Source organism: Nomascus leucogenys, chromosome 22a (assembly GCF_006542625.1).
Source record: "Nomascus leucogenys isolate Asia chromosome 22a, Asia_NLE_v1, whole genome shotgun sequence".
NCBI classification, from domain to species: domain Eukaryota; kingdom Metazoa; phylum Chordata; class Mammalia; order Primates; family Hylobatidae; genus Nomascus; species Nomascus leucogenys.
In genome coordinates, this window is record NC_044402.1 from 72,003,698 (window position 1) to 72,021,721 (window position 18,024).

Consider the following 18,024-nt stretch of genomic DNA (forward strand, 5'->3'; position numbering starts at 1 on the left):
AATCATTTTAAAGAGTACAACTTAAGTATTTCCTTCCTTCCTTCCTTCCTTCCTTCCTTAGACAGACTGCAGCCTTAATCTCCCAGGTTGATCCTCCCACCTCAACCTCCAGAGTGGCTGGGACTACATGCGTGCGCCTCTGTACCCAGCTAATTTTTGTAGTTTTTTGTAGAGCCATGTTGCCCAGGCCGATCTTGAACTTCTGGGCTGAAGCAATCCACCTGCCTCGGCCTCCCAAAGTGCTGGGAGTGAACCACCATGTCCGACCAGCCTATGAATTTTTTCTTAAGCAATGGACTTCCAAATTTTGAGTTGAACACAAATGATTTAACTCTACCCATTTCTATTAACCATCAAACACACAGAGATGCATAGACACACACACCTGCACTGAATTAGCCAAACTACTGAAGCGCTAGGGAGAAGTTTATGTTCTGAGAGAATCTGGCACAAGGCATATTAACCTGGTCGAGTTTTAAGTGTGTGAAAAAATATATGTTCAAGTCTCTTGATACTGGCTTGTCCTTTAAAGCCACTGATACATGCTACCTAAAACCTATAGTTAAACAAGAACAGAATAATTGTTCAAGCATCCTAAATTAATCTGTTTGTTAACAAACAGCTTTATTTCCTCTCATCAACTGGAGTTTGGTCTTGGAAATCTGGAAGTCAGTGATCTATTTGGGCACAAAACCTACAACAAAAGAGCAGGATTGTTCTTTGATTCCTCCCGACTTGACAAAATGAATCCTTCCTACGAGGACCAGATGCTTTCAAAGTCAAATTGGTTAAATCCTCCTAAAACAATAAACCTCAGGGCCAATACCAAAAGAACACCAATGCTCACCTGCATATCCTTTTCACACGCAACAAATATATCTTGCTATATGTGTGCTTTTCTTGGCAATAAGTGTTTCCATTTGTCTTGCCTGCAGTCTTTGCAAGTTTTTTTCTCTGAGAATCTGAACTGTTATTTTTAGTGATTTAGAATTCCAAGGCAAACATGCCAAGAACTGATGACAAGGGCCTGATTATTTATTTTTCTGTGGTTAATTATTTGTCGCATTTGTGTTTAGAAACAACAAAAGGTTCTTCCCTTTCTCCTGTGGGAAGTTGCAATAATGTTTTCACCTGAGGCTCCAATCGCCCGGGCTATGTGGATATTCTCAGTGCTGGGAACGTCAGTAGTGTTGAGAATATTTATTTATTTATTTATTCACTTGTTTATTTATTTTTGAGACAGCGTCTTACTCTGTCATCCAGGATGGAGTGCAGTGGTATGATCAAAACTCATGGTAACCTCAACTTCCTGGGCTCAAGCCATCCTCCCACCTCAGCCTCCTGAGTAGCTGGGACTACAGGCACACACCACCATGCCCAGCTAATTTTTTAATATATTTTGGTAGAGATGGAATTTCACCAGCTCAGGCTGGTCTGGAACTCCTGAGCTCAAGCAATCCACCCACCTCTGCCTCCCAAAGTGCTAGGATCGTAAGTATGAGCCACTATGCCCAGCCTGAGAATATGGGAATTTTTAAAGAGAGGGCTATATGTTTTTTAAAATGTCATTAAACAACAACTTTATGTAATCAAGCTTTTCTTTGACTGGTCCCTCAATGGTTATAAGTTCTTGTGGTTTATAGAAAGTAACTAGAGATGAAAAGATAGATGAATCTTCTGTCCAATCTGCCTTGTCTCATTTGCGATTTGAAGTGAAACATCATGCATTTATAATGCAAACTTTTATTCTTTACCTATCCCCAGATGTGAAAAAAGAAACTGCACCAAAATCCTAGGAAACAGAAGAAAGAAATTAGAAGATGGAGATCAGGAAATGTATGTTAAAGGATCAGGGCAAGGAGGAAAGTAAAGGGTTCTGAAAGACCTCTATTCATTCCATTAGAAAAGTTGCTTAAGCAAGTCAGGAAGCAAGGGGCTTGAGAGACTCTAAGATTTTTGTCTTAAAATGTTTTAAAATTTTTAACTTAACAGCTGAGTTACATATTCGATCAGTTAATGACAATCATATAGAGCATATGTGATTTCAAGTTCTAAAAATGGAAAAGAGGGAATATTGCATAAGGGAATGTTTTGGTTAAGATAATAAGGACTTGAGTAATATCCTCCTGCATTCTCAAGATAATAAAATCTGCCTTCTGGTTTTAGACCCAATGTTTTGTTTATACCCTAGATCGTGTCTCCAGAGATGTTTGAAGAAAATAAATTGTTGATTTTTAAAAATCAGTACACTTTCTGAAGTGAACTGAGTGAATGGCAATAACTTTTTTTTTTTTTTTGGGGGACAGGGTCTCACTCTATTGTCCAGGCTGGAGTGCAGTGATGTGATCCCAGCTCACTGCAACCTCTGCCTCCTGGGTTCAAGAGATTCTCCTGCCTCAGCCTCTTGAGTAGCTGGGACCACCACCACGCCCAGGTAATTTTTGTATTTTTAGTAGAGACGGGGTTTCACCATGTTGGCCAGGCTGGTCTCAAACTCCTGAACTCTGGTGATCTGCCTGCCTCAGCCTCCCAAAGCACTGGGATTACAGGCGTGAGCCACCACACCCAGCTAATGATGCTTTAAAATAGTTTTTAAGAAAAAGGAAATTTTTAAGAAAAAGAAAATTTTCTTGACCAAATTCTGAACTGAGAAAGCAGTGTAATCTACATTATTTTAAATTAGCACTTTACAATGAGGTAAGCACAAAAAGCAAGGATTTTATTTTGTTTTCCTAAATCCAGCAGATTTTATTGTGTTCAATGAAATACTACAAAAGACACAAAGGAACTAACATTTGCAGAGCGCCTTTTGTGTGATTTAGAGTGCCTCCTATGTTGTGGGCATTGTGTGGTGATTTGCAGTAAAAATAACCCTCGATATATTCCTGACAAGTAGATACTGGTATGCTTATTTTTCAGATAAGAAAACTGAAGTTCAGAGAGGTGAAACAATTTGTCTGTGATCATATAACGTGTAATTGAAAGGACCAAAAAAATTTTTAATTCCAGATGTATTTTTGCCAAAGCATGTAATCATTCCACCTCCCCACTCTATTCTCAGGGAGTTAACTGTCTAGTAAGGGATATGACAAATTCTCAAAAACATATAACAAAAGCTGAATGTTATAAATGTCTTTAGGGATACATAAACAGTATCTTGGTCTTCAAAGGAGAGAGATCTCATTGGGTTGGAAATGGAAAGCCCAAGGCTTAGCCTTCTGTGTAGGACATGGTTTGGAATTTCTTGGCACAGCAGAGTGGATACCACCACACCAGAATGGCCCTGGATTCCTGCTGACCAATGGAGACCCATCTGATCAGGACACATGAGACAGTTGAGTCTGGCTGAGAAAAGAATAGGCCCAGCACATTTCCTACTTCTATTATGGGTACCTGCTAGCTTGGACTCTTGCCTAGCTCGTCCACTTGCACCCATCTCATCCACTTGCCACCTTTTCACTAACCCCAACCACTTTAGTTTTTTTCTCAGTTCCTCAAACAATCCAAGCTCTCTCTCCACCTCCACTCCCACTTCAGGGCTTCTGCATGTTCCTGTAATCCCAATGTCCTCCAATACTGCAATGTACTCCAATTCCTCCTCCCAGCCCCCATATTCATCAGGATTCTTAGATGGAATCACCAGAAACTGACTCGGGCTGATTTAAGCCTAAAAGAAATGTATTGGAGTGCACTGAGTGGCTTACAGAATTTCCAGGAGGGCCGGAATACCAGGTTTGGAGAACAGGAAGAAGCAAAGCAAGCCTGGACAAACAGAGCTTCAGGCAAGATCACACCTGGACCCAGTCTAAGAGTGCCCCATTGCCTTTGCCTCTGTAGGTAAAGCTGTCATAGACAAAGGAACCCTGGAGTCGCTGCTCCAGAAACTGGATGTTGCTACCACAGTCACTGCCACCAAAACAATTTCTCTGCTCTGCTTCTGAGTAGCACTAGTTCTTGATTCACTGACTTGGGCAGGTGACTCTGATCTAAGCCTGGCTCACGTGCTCATACCCTAACTGCTAGGAAGGCTAGGAAAGTGAGTAAATGGGCTTTGGAGAAGCCCGCCTCCTACCAAGACTCACATAGTGGAAAGTCCTCACACATAAGAAAAGAATTCAGATGCTAGGCAGCCAAAAAATTTCACTCCTCTGTTCTTTCCTTGCTTGCCTTTTCAAGACTGACCTCTTTACAATCGGGGTCTTTGTTGAACTAACACCTCAAAGAGTCCTTCCCTTGACCACCTTATCTTAAAAGATCTTCAGTCTGTTATTATCTGCACCTGGTTTGTTCCTCCACCGCACTTATCACAGTCGATAATTATAGTCCCCAGGGCAAATGAACCCTCCTTGGATTATCCTAATTCGCGTGTATTATCTATTTTAGTCTACTGGCTCTGCTTTAGTCAGTGAAAGTAAACTAGTATATGAATTTCTATGTTCAGTTGTTTGTATCTTCAAATTGTATTCATAGAAAATTTCTTTGTTTCTAAACCCATTTAACAAATGGTGAACCAAATTATTATGCTGCTCAGAACTCTTATGTTTCCCATACCCTAAATTAGGCATGGAATCCTACTGCTTCTCCTTGTAAATATTCCTCAAATCTATTCCCAACTCTCTCATTGTCTTCTTTCATCTCATCGTTTCTCACTTAAATTATTAATTGGTCTCCCTACCCTTGCTCTAGATACCCCACTCATCCATCTTCTGTACAACTACCAAAAATACATTTTTTTAATTTTTTACTTTTACTTTTTAATTTTGTAGGCACATAGTAGGTATATATATTTATGGGGTACACAAGATATTTTGATACAGTCATGCAATGTGTAATTATTACATCGGGGTAAATGGTAACCTCAACCATTTATCTTTTGTATTATAAACAATCCAATTTATACTCTTTTAGTCATTTTTAAATGTACAATTAAATTTTTTTTTACTACAGTCACCCTGTTGTGCTATCAAATGCTAGTTCTTTTCATTCTTTTTAACTATTTTTTTAATACCCATTAACCATTCCCACCTCTCCCCTACCCTCCCACCACCCTTCCTAGCCTCCGGTAACAATCCTATTCTCTATCTCCATGAGTTCAATTGTTTTGATTTTTAGATCCCACAAATAAGCGAGAACATGCGATGTTTGTCTTTCTGTGCCTGGGTTATTTCACTTAACATAATGACCCCCAGTTCCATCCATGTTGTTGCAAATGACAGGATCTCATTCTTTTTTATGGCTGAATTGTACTTCATCGAGTATAAGTACCACATTTTTATCCATTCATCTGTTGATGGACACTTAGGTTGATTCCAAATCTTAGCTTCTGTGAATAGCGCTACAGTAAACATGAGAGAACAGATATCACAGACATTCCTATACACGAACAACAGACAAGCAGAGAGCCAAATCATGAATGAAATCCCATTCACAATTGCCACAAAGAGAATAAAATACCTAGGAATACAGCTAACAAGGGAAATGAAGGACCTCTTCAAGGAGAACTACAAACCACTGCTCAAGGAAATCAGAGAGAACACAAACAGATGGAAAAACAATCCATGTAGATTCTAATATCCAGATTCTAATATCCAGAATCTACAAGGAACAAACCTGCACATCCTGCACATATACCCCAGAACTTTAAAATAAAATAAAATAATTAAATTTTGATCTTTATGCCCAAATTGTGTCATTGATCATTAGTGCTCAACACTATAGTTGAATACAATAGTTCAACTGTTAATATTTGTTATTTTATAGTATCATACGTATTATATGTGGGATGCCCTATAACCTGTCAACAGTCAAAGAAATAAATCCAAATGAATCAAAATTTTAAAAATACCACTGTCTCTTGGCTTTTTTGTTTTGTTTTGTTTCGGAGACAGGGTTTTGCTCTGTGGCCCAGGCTAGAGTGCAGTGGCACAATCTCGGCTCACTGCAACCTCCGCCTCCCGGGTTCAAACGATTCTCCTGCCTCAGCCTCCCAAGTAGCTGGGACTACAGGCACATGCCACCACATCCAGCTAATTTATTGTACTTTTTAGTAGAGATAGGGTTTTGCCATGTTGGCCAGGTTGGCCTCAAACTCTTGATCTCAAGTGATTTGCCCAACTCAGCCTCCCAAAATGCTGGGATTACAGGCATGAACCACTGCGCCCAGACACTCTTGGCTTTTCTTCTACCTACTTTTCTCCATTACTTTTTTAATATTCACTTCTTCTCACCTATTCCTTGAATGCTGGTGTTCTCCAGGATTCCAAAGAGTTATCTTCTCCTCTTTTTATGTACATAAACCCAAATCATTGTTATTCATATCCATCTCCAACTATTATTTATCCATATGTATATGACTCTCAAATCTACATTTCCAGCCCAACATCTCTCTTGAACTCCAGATCCATATATGCACCTTCCTACTGTATATCCCCAACTTAATGTCCACTACCAACTAAAGTCAAACATTTCTCAAACCAAGTCACTATTTTTCCTTTCCTTGTATATTCTCTAATGGCATCCAGTAAGCCAAGATATTGTCTTCTATTGGAGAAGCACTTCCTCTCTCCTCATCTTAGGTTTTTTTTTGTAGTGGGATCTCTCCAGAGTACCACCCTTGGCCTCTCTCCATCCCCTCCCTTACTCCTCCCTGCAGGAGGAGGAGAAAATTATCTGATTGGTGAATTTGGGAGAAAACACCTTGGTACATGCAGCTTCCTACTTTCTCTCTACTTTATTATTTCCTTTGGTATCTGTGCACCTAAAGAAAGTGCCCATGCATTGCTGTCTGTTCTCTGCTATGAGTTTCATACAAGCAGGCCCTCCAAGGGGACCTGCCTGAGTTACTTGTCCCTGCCTCTGTCTCTCTGTCTCTGTCTCTTTCTTTCTCTCAAATAGTTCTAAATTTGGCTAGAGAAAATGCAGTGTTACATATCTACCTCATCAAATACAATGCCTTTAAAGAATTCTAAAGTCCTATATCTCCCTCTACTTCCTTATGTCTAATCAGTTCACAATAAAGGGCAGTGTTGGGTCACTGCTGAGGGGGCCCAATTAAATGATTCTAACTGTTATTAGAATTAATTAGAAACATGGTGCCAATTAACTCAGGGTTTCTTATGCAACTTCTTATATGAGTGGCAAAATGTACATTGGTCTCATTCCTGGAAAATATTTTCCTTGAATAGTAACAAAACACACACACACACACACACACACACACACACACACACACACACACTCTTTACAGGCATTGTTCCAATCCCCATTGAGTGTTTTGTGACATGTAGCTACCTTGAGATGAGCTATTATTTACCTGAATCCAGTAGCTCCAGTCAGCTGAAATTGAAAACTTAACAATGTATGGTTGTCTACCAGGAACAAGTGCTTACTTCTCAGAATTAAACCACCTGTAACATGTCATCTGATACTTCCCTTTGCCCCTCCAGATGCACTTTCACCCTTCTCCACCCTGATTTCGGCCTCAGGAGTCTGACCTGGGTGAATGGTCTCCTGTGCCTACTGGCTTCCAGTAGGGTTTGGCCAATGGGAAGCCCCAGGAGGAGATCAGAGTGATATCAGAGTCACTTATTCCCTTGGTTTCCTCCCTATGAGGTCACCTTGAGCTGCCTGGGTTCAAGACACCTTGCCCTGTAAAATGTTCTTGGGTCAGGTTTCTGTTACTCTCTCTCCCTTTCTTCAGGCCTTGGGGGTGTTGATGCCCCTGCAGCTATGGGCTCTGAGCTGGTTCCTGCAGTATCACTTGTAGTTCTCTCACACCCTCTCATACCTGAGAGTACTAGTATTTTTCTATGATTTCTATGAGTTTTGGGAATGTCAACATTTATTTATTTATTTATTTGAGATGAGATCTCACTATGTTGCCCAGGCTGGTATTGAACTTGTGAGCTCAAGTGATCCTCTCGTCTTGGCCTCCCAAAGTGCTAGGATTACAGGCATGAGCCACCACACCCGGCCCCTCAAAAATAATTTATAAGTAGCATCTTTATTAATTCAAATGTTTTGCTGTAGAGCTGCTTGAAAACAATATAGTGAACACCACTCCTAGTTTTCCTTGTTTACTTTGTTACAATGAGAAAAGCAAGATTACAGTTTGTGATGTCTTAACTATTAGAATCTAAATCTGTAAGGCCCAAAGTAACAAATACCATTATAATTACATAGTTATTCAACCAAAATTAATGACTGTTCCTTGTATACCCCCCATGGGCTATACCATTGAGATACTATTCTCAAGGCTGAGGAAACAGCGGTGGCCAAGCAAAATGAGGCATTTGCCCTCCTGCAATTTACTGTCCTAATCCAGGTACCTTGGTAATCTAGTATATACCCGAGAACAGCCAAATATTAATACATGGCACAAACACTGTTCTTTTGAAACTGTGAAATTATTCAGAGAAAAACATCTTAAGCAATAAATTAAAATGATAAGGGAGCTGTTAATGACACCCTTACAGATAGCATCCAGAGATAGCTATGTGATGACCTCTCTGGCCGCAAAGTCCCAGAAGCTAGAAGCTGGGACCACCCAACTCCCATCTGCTCCTGTATTCCTACTCCAGCCTCTGAGCTTAATTTGGCTCCCAGGCCAGGGAAATGTAAGGACTACAGGATCCAGAGCTTTGTGGCTCTGCATTAATAAAAGCGTTTACTGCTGGCCCAGTTGTGACCTTTTATCTTGTAGCAAGTGACCATTTAGGCCATATGTCACCAAGTCCTGCTTGCCATCCCAGTTCCAGGAATATATCCCCCATGTTACGTCTCCACCCCTGGCATTCGCTCGTTACTGCTTCGTTTTCCCTCTAATCTGTTAGTTATCTGAGCTTGGGACTATCTTGCCTGAATTTCCGCACTGCCAGTCCTGTGGCTGGATTCTCACTTCCTGCGCTCACACTTCTCTCAGGAAGACCATCTGCCCAGATCTGATGCTAGATTCATGCTTGCTACAGCCTGCCTGCCCACTCACACCACAAATGTCTTCCTGTTGCCTCCAGAAAATATGTAGGAGATGGAATCAACAAATGTGGGGGATATGAAATCTGAAATAGGATGATTTTGAAGATTGTGGCTTGGTTGACTGAAGGAATGATGGTTTCATCAGTGAGGTTGGAAACAGGGGAGGAGGAGCAGGCTTGCTAGGAAAGGTGACAGTTCAGTTTTAGACGTGTAGAATTTGAGGTGCCTGCAGGATCTCCAGGAGATATCCAGTGGAGAGTTGGATGCATGTCTTGGGAACTCAGGAAATGGTGTTACATTTGCACAAATATTTCTGTGCACACACACACACACACACACACATATTCAGGCATATCCACAAACAACATTTTTAAAACTAAAATTCTGGCCGGGTGCGGTGGCTTATGCCTGTAACCCCAGCACTTTGGGAGGCCGAGGTGGGCGGATCACGAGGTCAGGAGATTGAGACCATCCTGGCTAACACGGTGAAACCCCATCTCTACCAAAAATGCAAAAAAAAATTAGCCAGGCATGATGGCAGGTACCTGTAGTCCCAGCTACTTGGGAGGCTGAGGCAGGAGAATGGCGTAAACCTGGGAGGCGGAGCTTGCATTGAGCTGAGATGGCACCACTGCCCTCCAGCCTGGGTGACAGAGCGAGACTCCATCTCAAAAACAAAACAAAACAAAAACCTAAAATCCTGCCAGTGATCAAGATTTCTATATTTCTATACTTACATATAGCTGGAAAGACCACTGAGCAAACCACAGTTCTTTTCTCATTATGCAAATCTGTGCGTGTTGTTAATCAACAGTTCTTCATTTCAGCATTAATGCGGAAAGTCTTAACCATTCTTAAATTTGTCTAAAGTCAGTAAGGTCAAATGTTGAATAAATATTCAATGAGGAGTATTACAGGTCAGTGCTTCTAGCCTGAAAATTAATCAATCAAAGTCTGGTTTGGGCTTTACATAGGGTTTGTGGTTGTTTAAATATATTCTACCTGCCAATTAGCAATTTTTATTTTACACTCCCACATTCAAAAGATGATATATTGAATAGTCAAGAGGAATTAAAAATATAATACAATATTTTATTCTACCATAAGAAACTAAATCAATACAAGAAACTCTGGTGAAGAAAGCTTATGCCCCTACCACATTTTGGGGGTATATGCTCCTTTAACGGGGCACTCATAATTCCCGTTATAGTTAATGGGAGCTGCGTGTGTGTGTTATCAAGAGCACAGGCTCACTGTCTCTATCAGAAAATGATTCCTTTTGTGTTGATCTCCTAGCTGTGTTTTCATTCTACCTTTTAAAACCATTACACCTAACGGAGTTTTTTTGAGTGCATTATCAGTAACTTTAAGAAGCCATCATTATCTCCTCTCTCTTAACCACATAATAGGGGGTAGGAAAGTGAGAGTGCAGTATATACACCATGCTGAGTAGAAGGAACTTGCCTTGAATTTTTGAGCCCCTCAGCCTATTTTCTGTAATGCTCAGTGGCGAATCACTCTTAAGTGCTCCATCATTCACTAGGATATGTGCTTCATGCCAAAGGTTACCAGATTACAAAAGTATTCTAGGCTCAGAAGGGACTCATAATTCACCATCACCTTATTTTGACACTAAGAGAGAAAATATGTGCATCAAGACAAGTAGAGGAAATAATGAAAAAAAAACCTATATTAAGTTAACAATGCAGCAAACACTCCAAAGGGAAAAATACAGACTAGAACAATAATAAGGATAATAGAAAAGTAATGCTGTTAAATTATCAGAGACTTGCTGGTCAGCTCATGAACACTCCCCTGAGTGAAGATAGTTTCTTAAAGAGCTTCTCTTAGACATGAGAGGAAATGGGAAAGTTAAGATAGTTTCCAAAGTTGGAAGAAAATATTTTCTCATGCCAATGTTTCTAAAAGAGTCAAATACCTTTCCTGAAGGTGAAGTGGAAATATTTAGAAAAAAATTAAAAACGCAAGTGACTCGGCCGGGCGCGGTGGCTCACGCTTGTAATCCCAGCACTTTGGGAGGCCGAGGCGGGTGGATCACGAGGTCAGGAGATCGAGACCACAGTGAAACCCCGTCTCTACTAAAAATACAAAAAAAAATTAGCCGGGCGTGGTGGCGGGCGCCTGTAGTCCCAGCTACTCGGAGAGGCTGAGGCAGGAGAATGGCGTGAACCCGGGAGGCGGAGCTTGCAGTGAGCCGAGATCGCGCCACTGCACTCCAGCCTGGGTGAAAGAGCAAGACTCCGTCTCAAAAAACAAAACAAAACAAAAAAAAAACACAAGTGACTCAGTAAGAGCTGTTAACATGCAAAGAATGAACAATCAGGTGCTGGAGAGGATGTGGAGAAATAGAAACACTTTTACACTGTTGGTGGGACTGTAAACTAGTTCAACCATTGTGGAAGTCAGTGTGGCGATTCCTCAGGGATCTAGAACTAGAAATACCATTTGACCCAGCCATCCCATTACTGGGTATATACCCAAAGGTCTATAAATCATCCTGCTATAAAGACACATGCACACGTATGTTTATTGCGGCACTATTCACAATAGCAAAGAGTTGGAACCAACCCAAATGTCCAACAACGATAGACTGGATTAAGAAAATGTGGCACATATACACCATGGAATACTATGCAGCCATAAAAAATGATGAGTTCGTGTCCTTTGTAGGGACATGGATGAAACTGGAAAACATCATTCTCAGTAAACTATCGCAAGGACAAAAAACCAAACACTGCATGTTCTCACTCATAGGTGGGAATTGAACAATGAGAACTCATGGACACAGGAAGGGGAACATCACATTCCGGGGACTGTTGTGGGGTGGAGGGAGGCGGGAGGGACAGCATTAGGAGATATACCTAATGCTAAATGACGAGTTAATGGGTGCAGGAAATCAACATGGCACATGGATACATATGTAACAAACCTGCACATTGTGCACATGTACCCTAAAACCTAAAGTATAATAAAAAAAAAGAAAAAAAAAACAATAAAAAAAAAAAAAATGAACAATCTCAAGATTCCACAGGCAATCTGATAGAAACCTCATGAACTTAACCAAAGGGAAATCTTAGAGGACCTCTGATTAAAATGTGGGAAAAATAATAACGATCTAATATTTATGAAAAGATCCTGGAAAATATGTTTTTTGCATGGTAAGAAGTTCACAAGATTGTATGTATTAAATTTTATACATGTCCTTTTAGCAAAGTTATAAACCAATCAAGTGACATTTACACAAGAACACTAAAAGTATAATTACTAGAAAGCTTCATGCATTGCTATGGGGCCACAACTTTCTTTTCACAACATATTAAAAACTTGTATGATGAGGATGTATACAACAAGGTTGTCAACAAATGGCTGTAAATGTTCTAGCTGATTACTTGGGACTTACTAGAGTTCCTGGAATATTTTGAGATGCCTGAACTGCTGGGTAGCAGAATACATTTTTAACCCCTTCAAACTCCTTCCTCTTCCAATTTGGTGTCTGCTACATCTTTTTGATGTTTTATACATTTGTTTAAGTCCCATGGTTTAATAGCTACTTTTTTCTTAACTATTTTTTGAATATAACATACATACAATAAAAAGGACCCATGTTAAGGGTAGAGGTCAATGAATGTTTTACAGATATGTAAATGTGTGTAACCCCCACCAGACGAAGAAATGAAACATTCCCAGCACCGCAGAAACCTCCCCATATCCGTTGCCATCAATACCCCTATACCTCAATAGCCACTATTCTGACATTTCATTAGATTAGTTTTACCTGCTTTTGCATTCTATATAAATGAAATCCTGCATTATGTCAATATATTAATTGTATTAAAATTTTGCAAACATTGGCATATTGAATTCAAGTGTAAATCCGGATATGAATTTGTTCAACAAATTCATCTGTATATATTATATTTCTACCCTCTCCTACAAACCATTATAAGAAGTTTTAAAATGCAAATTCTCCCCTTCGAAAACACCCTGAAGCACTAATGCTTATTAGGACTCCTCCCTAGCCCTTCCAACTTAAAAAGCAGGAAGACATAGTAGTTTGAACTATGTAATGTCCAGGGTACAGTCTTTCTAATCAGTGCTGATAATGGGTTTCTTCAAAAAAGTGTTAAAAATAAAACAACAAAAAAGTGGGGGGGTTTTTAGTTACATATTTCATATCTTAAAACATTTTTTAAAATTTATTTAAGCAACAGGATGTCATTTTGTCACCCAGGCTGGAGTGCAATGGTGTGATTATAGTTCACTGCAGCCTTAAATTCCTGGATTCAAGCAAACCTCCTGCCCTCAGCCTCCCAAGTTGCTGGGCCTACAGGCGAGTGCCATCATATTTAGCTAATTTTAAAATTTTTTATAGAAATGGGGTTTGGCCACCTTGCCTAGGCTGGTCTCGAACTCCTGGGCTCAAGTGATCCTTTCACCTTGGCCTCCCCAAGTGATCCGCCCACCTTGGCCTCCCAAAGTGCTGGGATTACAGGCATGAGCCACTGTACCCGCTCAAAAGCTACGTTATCCAGCCAGTATATTTAGTGATTTTCAGTGGGAAGAGGTATCTAGTATGCTTTATTGCTGTAGAAGTCTCACATAATGTTAACATTTCTCCAATCCATCTACTTTTCTTAATTCTCACTGATGATGCATTAGTTCATGCATTTATAATTGCTGGCTCTACCCAAATTCTTCCAGTTGCATTCCCTGCTTCCAGTCTCTACCTTACCTCTTTTCTCCACCTCTCATCCCTCTAGGCAAGCTGTATCAATAAGGGTCTCAACAAGAAACAGAATTCACAAGACAGTTCATATGAAAATACTTTAATGAAAGGACGAGTTACAGAGGGGTGAGCGGGTAGTAGGGGAACAAACATGAGATGATGAGGCACTCAGAGACTAGCTACAGAGGAGGTGTTCGAGAGATAAAAGGAGAACATAAAATCACCAGAGAGCCCGGGGAAAACTAGAGCCATGGAGAAAGAGCCATCTGGCAGGTACTATAGTCATGAAGGAATGAAGGTATTGCTGGACATCTGACACTCAAAGAAGGAAGGAGCAAGGAAGAGATGCCCCAATTTCCCTTTCTACCCACCTTCTGATATCCTTGCCTTGGCCTTCTTTATGTCCAACCACAAGGCAGTCCTTAAAGAAACTGAGGTCAACCCTCAGAGGCATAGAGCTTAGCAAAGAAGGGCAGGAAATGAATCTGGGGGGCAAAGAAAATAACCAGCACATTAGTCTTTCTCCAGACTACTTCGAAAGGTCAGTTATCTAAAATGCAAACCTTATCATACCATGCACCTGCTTAAAATCTATCAGTGGATTCACATCATCTGTAGGATTAAATCTAAACTGGGATATGCGACTTTGCCCCTGCTTATGGCTTCATTCCCCAGTTCCTGTCTTAGCCTGTGGCCATTGTGAATTATTTCCAAATTCACCAGCATTCTATGCTCTCACACCTCTGTCCTTTGTCCATATTCTTTTCTCTTCCCAAGGCACCTTTCTGCATCTTCTCTGCTTGGCTAACTTCTTCTACTCAACCTTTGAGAATCAAAGACTTAGCTCTAGAATCACCTCCTTCCAAAAGTTTCCTGAAAAGTTTTTCCAGGTGTTTCTATGACTTCCTTATATAATCCCATCATTATACAGATGCTCCTTGAGTTATGTCCTGATAAACCCATTTTAAGTCAAAAATATATGTTGAAAATGCATTTTACTCTAATAAGCCCATTGTAATGAGAAAAAAATCATAAGTTAAACCATCAGTCAGGAACCATCCATACTTAGTTGAGCGAGTGTCCTGTCTTTCTCCCTTGAGAAGAAGGATGTGCATTTTTTTGTTTGTTTGTTTTTTGAGGCAGGGTCTTGCTCTGTCTCCCAGGCTGGAATGCAATTGTGCAATCTCAGCTCACTATAACCTCTGCCTCCTGGGCGCAAGCCATCCTCCTGCCTCAGCCTCATGAGTAGCTGGGACTACAGGCGCACACCACGCACCCTGCTAATTTTTCTATTTTTTGTAGAGACGGGGTTTCACCGTGTTGCCCAGGCTGGTCTCTAACTCCTCAGCTCAGGTGATCTGCCCGCCTCGGCCTCCCAAAGTGCTGGGATTACAGGCGTGAGCCACTGCGCCCGGTCCATTTTAGCTCTTAATACAATACCCATCACCATTGCTGGCACATGGTAGGCAATCAATAATAATTTTTTTTCAAATTAATAAATGAAAACTATTAGGAAAGAAGTAAAAAAAAAAAACATAGCTATAAAGTTCTTTGAATGTTAGGTTATCGGGAAAAGCTGTGGAAAGCCAAGGATTTTCTTTCTCAAATTCATTTTTAGAAAATTTTTTTCTACACAAAAGACCACAGACAAGGCAGAGAAAGATAAGAAAAAGACCACAAACCCAAGGACTTGGAATCTGAATCATAAAGGTTCATTCTAGACTTGGGCAATATCTAGAACTTCTAGAACAATCAGTTTTCTAGAACATAGGAAAGATACTGCCTTGGTGTTAATTTTAACTCCTGCCAAATAATGCTTTAAATTATTTAAACTTTAAAAAGGTGTGTCAACGCATACATTGCAGGTAAATTCATGTTCCAGTAAGTTTTGTTTTCTTTGTATGTTAAAAATCTAACTATGGAAAACATTCTAGCTTGGTTTGAGAGTCTAATCGTACAAAATGCTTTATTTCCTAAAATCGTTTTGAGAGAAAACCAAAATGCTACCACGCTGCAACAAAATACTAAAAAATTATTTGCTATGTCAGTTGACATATTTTTATTTAGATTTTGCCTAAGATGCCACATGAAGCCTATATAAGGCATTTTTTCCCTAAAACTTATGTATGTATGTACATATATATATATATATATATATATATATATATATATATATATATATACGTTTTACTTCCTAAAATGTCTACTTCACGCCTTCACCAAATGTGCAGCAGCGTGATTCACAGGTTCACCACTGGAAAATAGCCCTTCTTAAAATTCCGCCAATGTCAGGTCAAAGATCTTACACTATAACACATACTACACTGTGAGCACGGATCAACAGACGAGAATACTTTATACAGAAGCTTCTCGACGGAAGAAGGCCTTGGAGTGGGAAACCTAAAGGAGGGGACACACTACATGTCCCAGCACACCTTGCGACGCCCAGCGACCACAATTCCCATAATGCACTGCTCGCCGCACGCAGGTTTTCCTTGTTGCCGGGGCTTGTAGTTCTTCTCGGTCGTGTCAGTTTGTAAGGCGAGGGCGGAAGTTGGATTCATTGCCTGAGAATATTAGGCGTAGTTTTCCAGTTTTTGGCAAAGCGGCAATATTTAAGGCCCCTGGGTTGGCTGGGTTCTTTGTTTTATCTAGCGGCTTCTGCTTTACAACAGGTAAGTCACGGAGGGGCTACAGTTCCTCGCAGCAAGGCCCCACCTTTTATTTCTGGGAGCGACCTCGTTCTGGTGAGGGTATTTGTCCCTAAGCTCTCGCCGTAGCAGCCGCCGCCCATCCCTCTTTGTGTGCTTTGGAAAGCCGCGGAGCTGGTGGTGGCTACAGTTGGTGTTGGGGGCTTAAGCGAGGGACGTTATCGGGAAGTTGCAGGCGGGAGGACTCTTCCCCATCCAGTCACCTGACAGGTGGGTTGACTGTTCTTTCCTCAAGGCCTCCCTGCCTGTGTTCCACGTCGCAACTCGAAGGGCGGCTTGGCAGTTCCTGCTGACATCCCCGCCCGGCCCGACTTTGGGGAGGAAAAGCGGGGAGACCTGGGTGCGGTGACTCATTGCGGCCCGGCGAGAGGAGTCCACTCCTTTCCCTTCTCGACCCTCCAGAGGCGGCCTGGGGAGCCTTGAGGCTTGTTCGGCGCTCACTGGCTTCTTCTCCTGGACGCCCTGCCCTGGACCGCGCCCTCCTGGCCGTGACCCCAGGGGAGAAAGTGATTCGTTTTCGCCTTGCCCCATTTTACAAATTAAGGCCATCTCTACTTGCCTTGATAGTGTCTCCCCTCATCTTATGTGTGATGGAAAGTCCCCGAACATGGAGGTTCTAGCACAAAACTCTAGAGACTTTCTCTTCTCTTGAGTTTTAAGAACGTGAACATGTCAGTCGTGGAGGTAGGCTCTGGCTTCTGTGGGGGTGAGAGGATTGGTCAGCTATAGTTCAGGTGTTCTAGACTTTGTTGTTGGGCTTTAACTAAAAATAAGCTTATTTTAATATCAGTTAGTGTTGGTGTATCTATTTTACAGTTGACGTTGAACAAAAAATAATGTGCCTAGCGTAGCATACAGTTACGCATGGAAGTTCTCCTCACCAGCCGTTTGTATGGAGCTGTTTAGAGGTGTAGAAAGGGTGGATTAGTTTGTTCAAACAAATCTTGGAAGATATTGTGTATATATTTCAGGTCTGCCATGTCAACTTTTCATCCTTTTCGTATGCTTGAAAATTATCAATTCGCTTGCCAGTCTTAATGGAGTTTAGTAGCTGAAATTTCCTTTATCCACTTGTTAGTAGGTGAACTTCTCCTCTTGACTGACCTTTATTCAGATTTAACAATTGTGCTTTTTAAGAGATTTCTCTTAAACTCTGGAAATACAGTTTTCCAGAGGTTATTCTCCTAGTTTTCTTATCTAAAACATTTAATATTTCACTTGTATAGAGACATTGAAAGAGATTGATCATTAGGCAATAAGTCAATCATGTGGAGAAGGTAACGAGTTCCTGGCTCCTGCCTTATGCTCAGCTGCTAGGCTACTTAAAAAAAAAAAATCCTAATTCATTTCTTCTTCCTAAAACTCAAGCTGAAGTAGTGTTTATGCAATTGGTTTTTGAAGCTCAGTTTGTAATTCTGTCTACCGTATCCATTATTCATTAGCCAGTGTCAATTGTAATGTTAAGGTCATTCTGCTGGATGTTGTGAAGGCAACAAAAATAACTAAAAAACAGTCCCTGATTTCAAGTACATTACAATCTAATAGGGAACATTTCAGGTATGTCCACAAATAATTGTACTAAAAGTGCCATCA

At 40.8% G+C, this 18,024-nt stretch overlaps 1 protein-coding gene across 17 annotated transcripts in view; it reads left to right on the plus strand.

Annotated features, from left to right (window-relative positions):
• The first annotated feature begins 16,176 nt into the window (after positions 1–16,176).
• The window catches only part of DYNC1I2 (dynein cytoplasmic 1 intermediate chain 2), a 62,445-nt gene continuing 60,597 nt past the window's right edge, over positions 16,177–18,024 (plus strand). For 5 of the 17 annotated variants that reach the window (XM_030802874.1, XM_030802871.1, XM_030802873.1 and 2 more), the window contains exon 1: positions 16,482–16,641. The gene's annotated coding sequence lies outside the window, so the exon portion shown is untranslated. Of the gene's footprint in view, positions 16,396–16,439; positions 16,642–18,024 lie in introns of those variants that run through there. The other 12 variants (XM_003253703.4, XM_003253704.4, XM_030802876.1 and 9 more) reach the window with 5 other exon arrangements.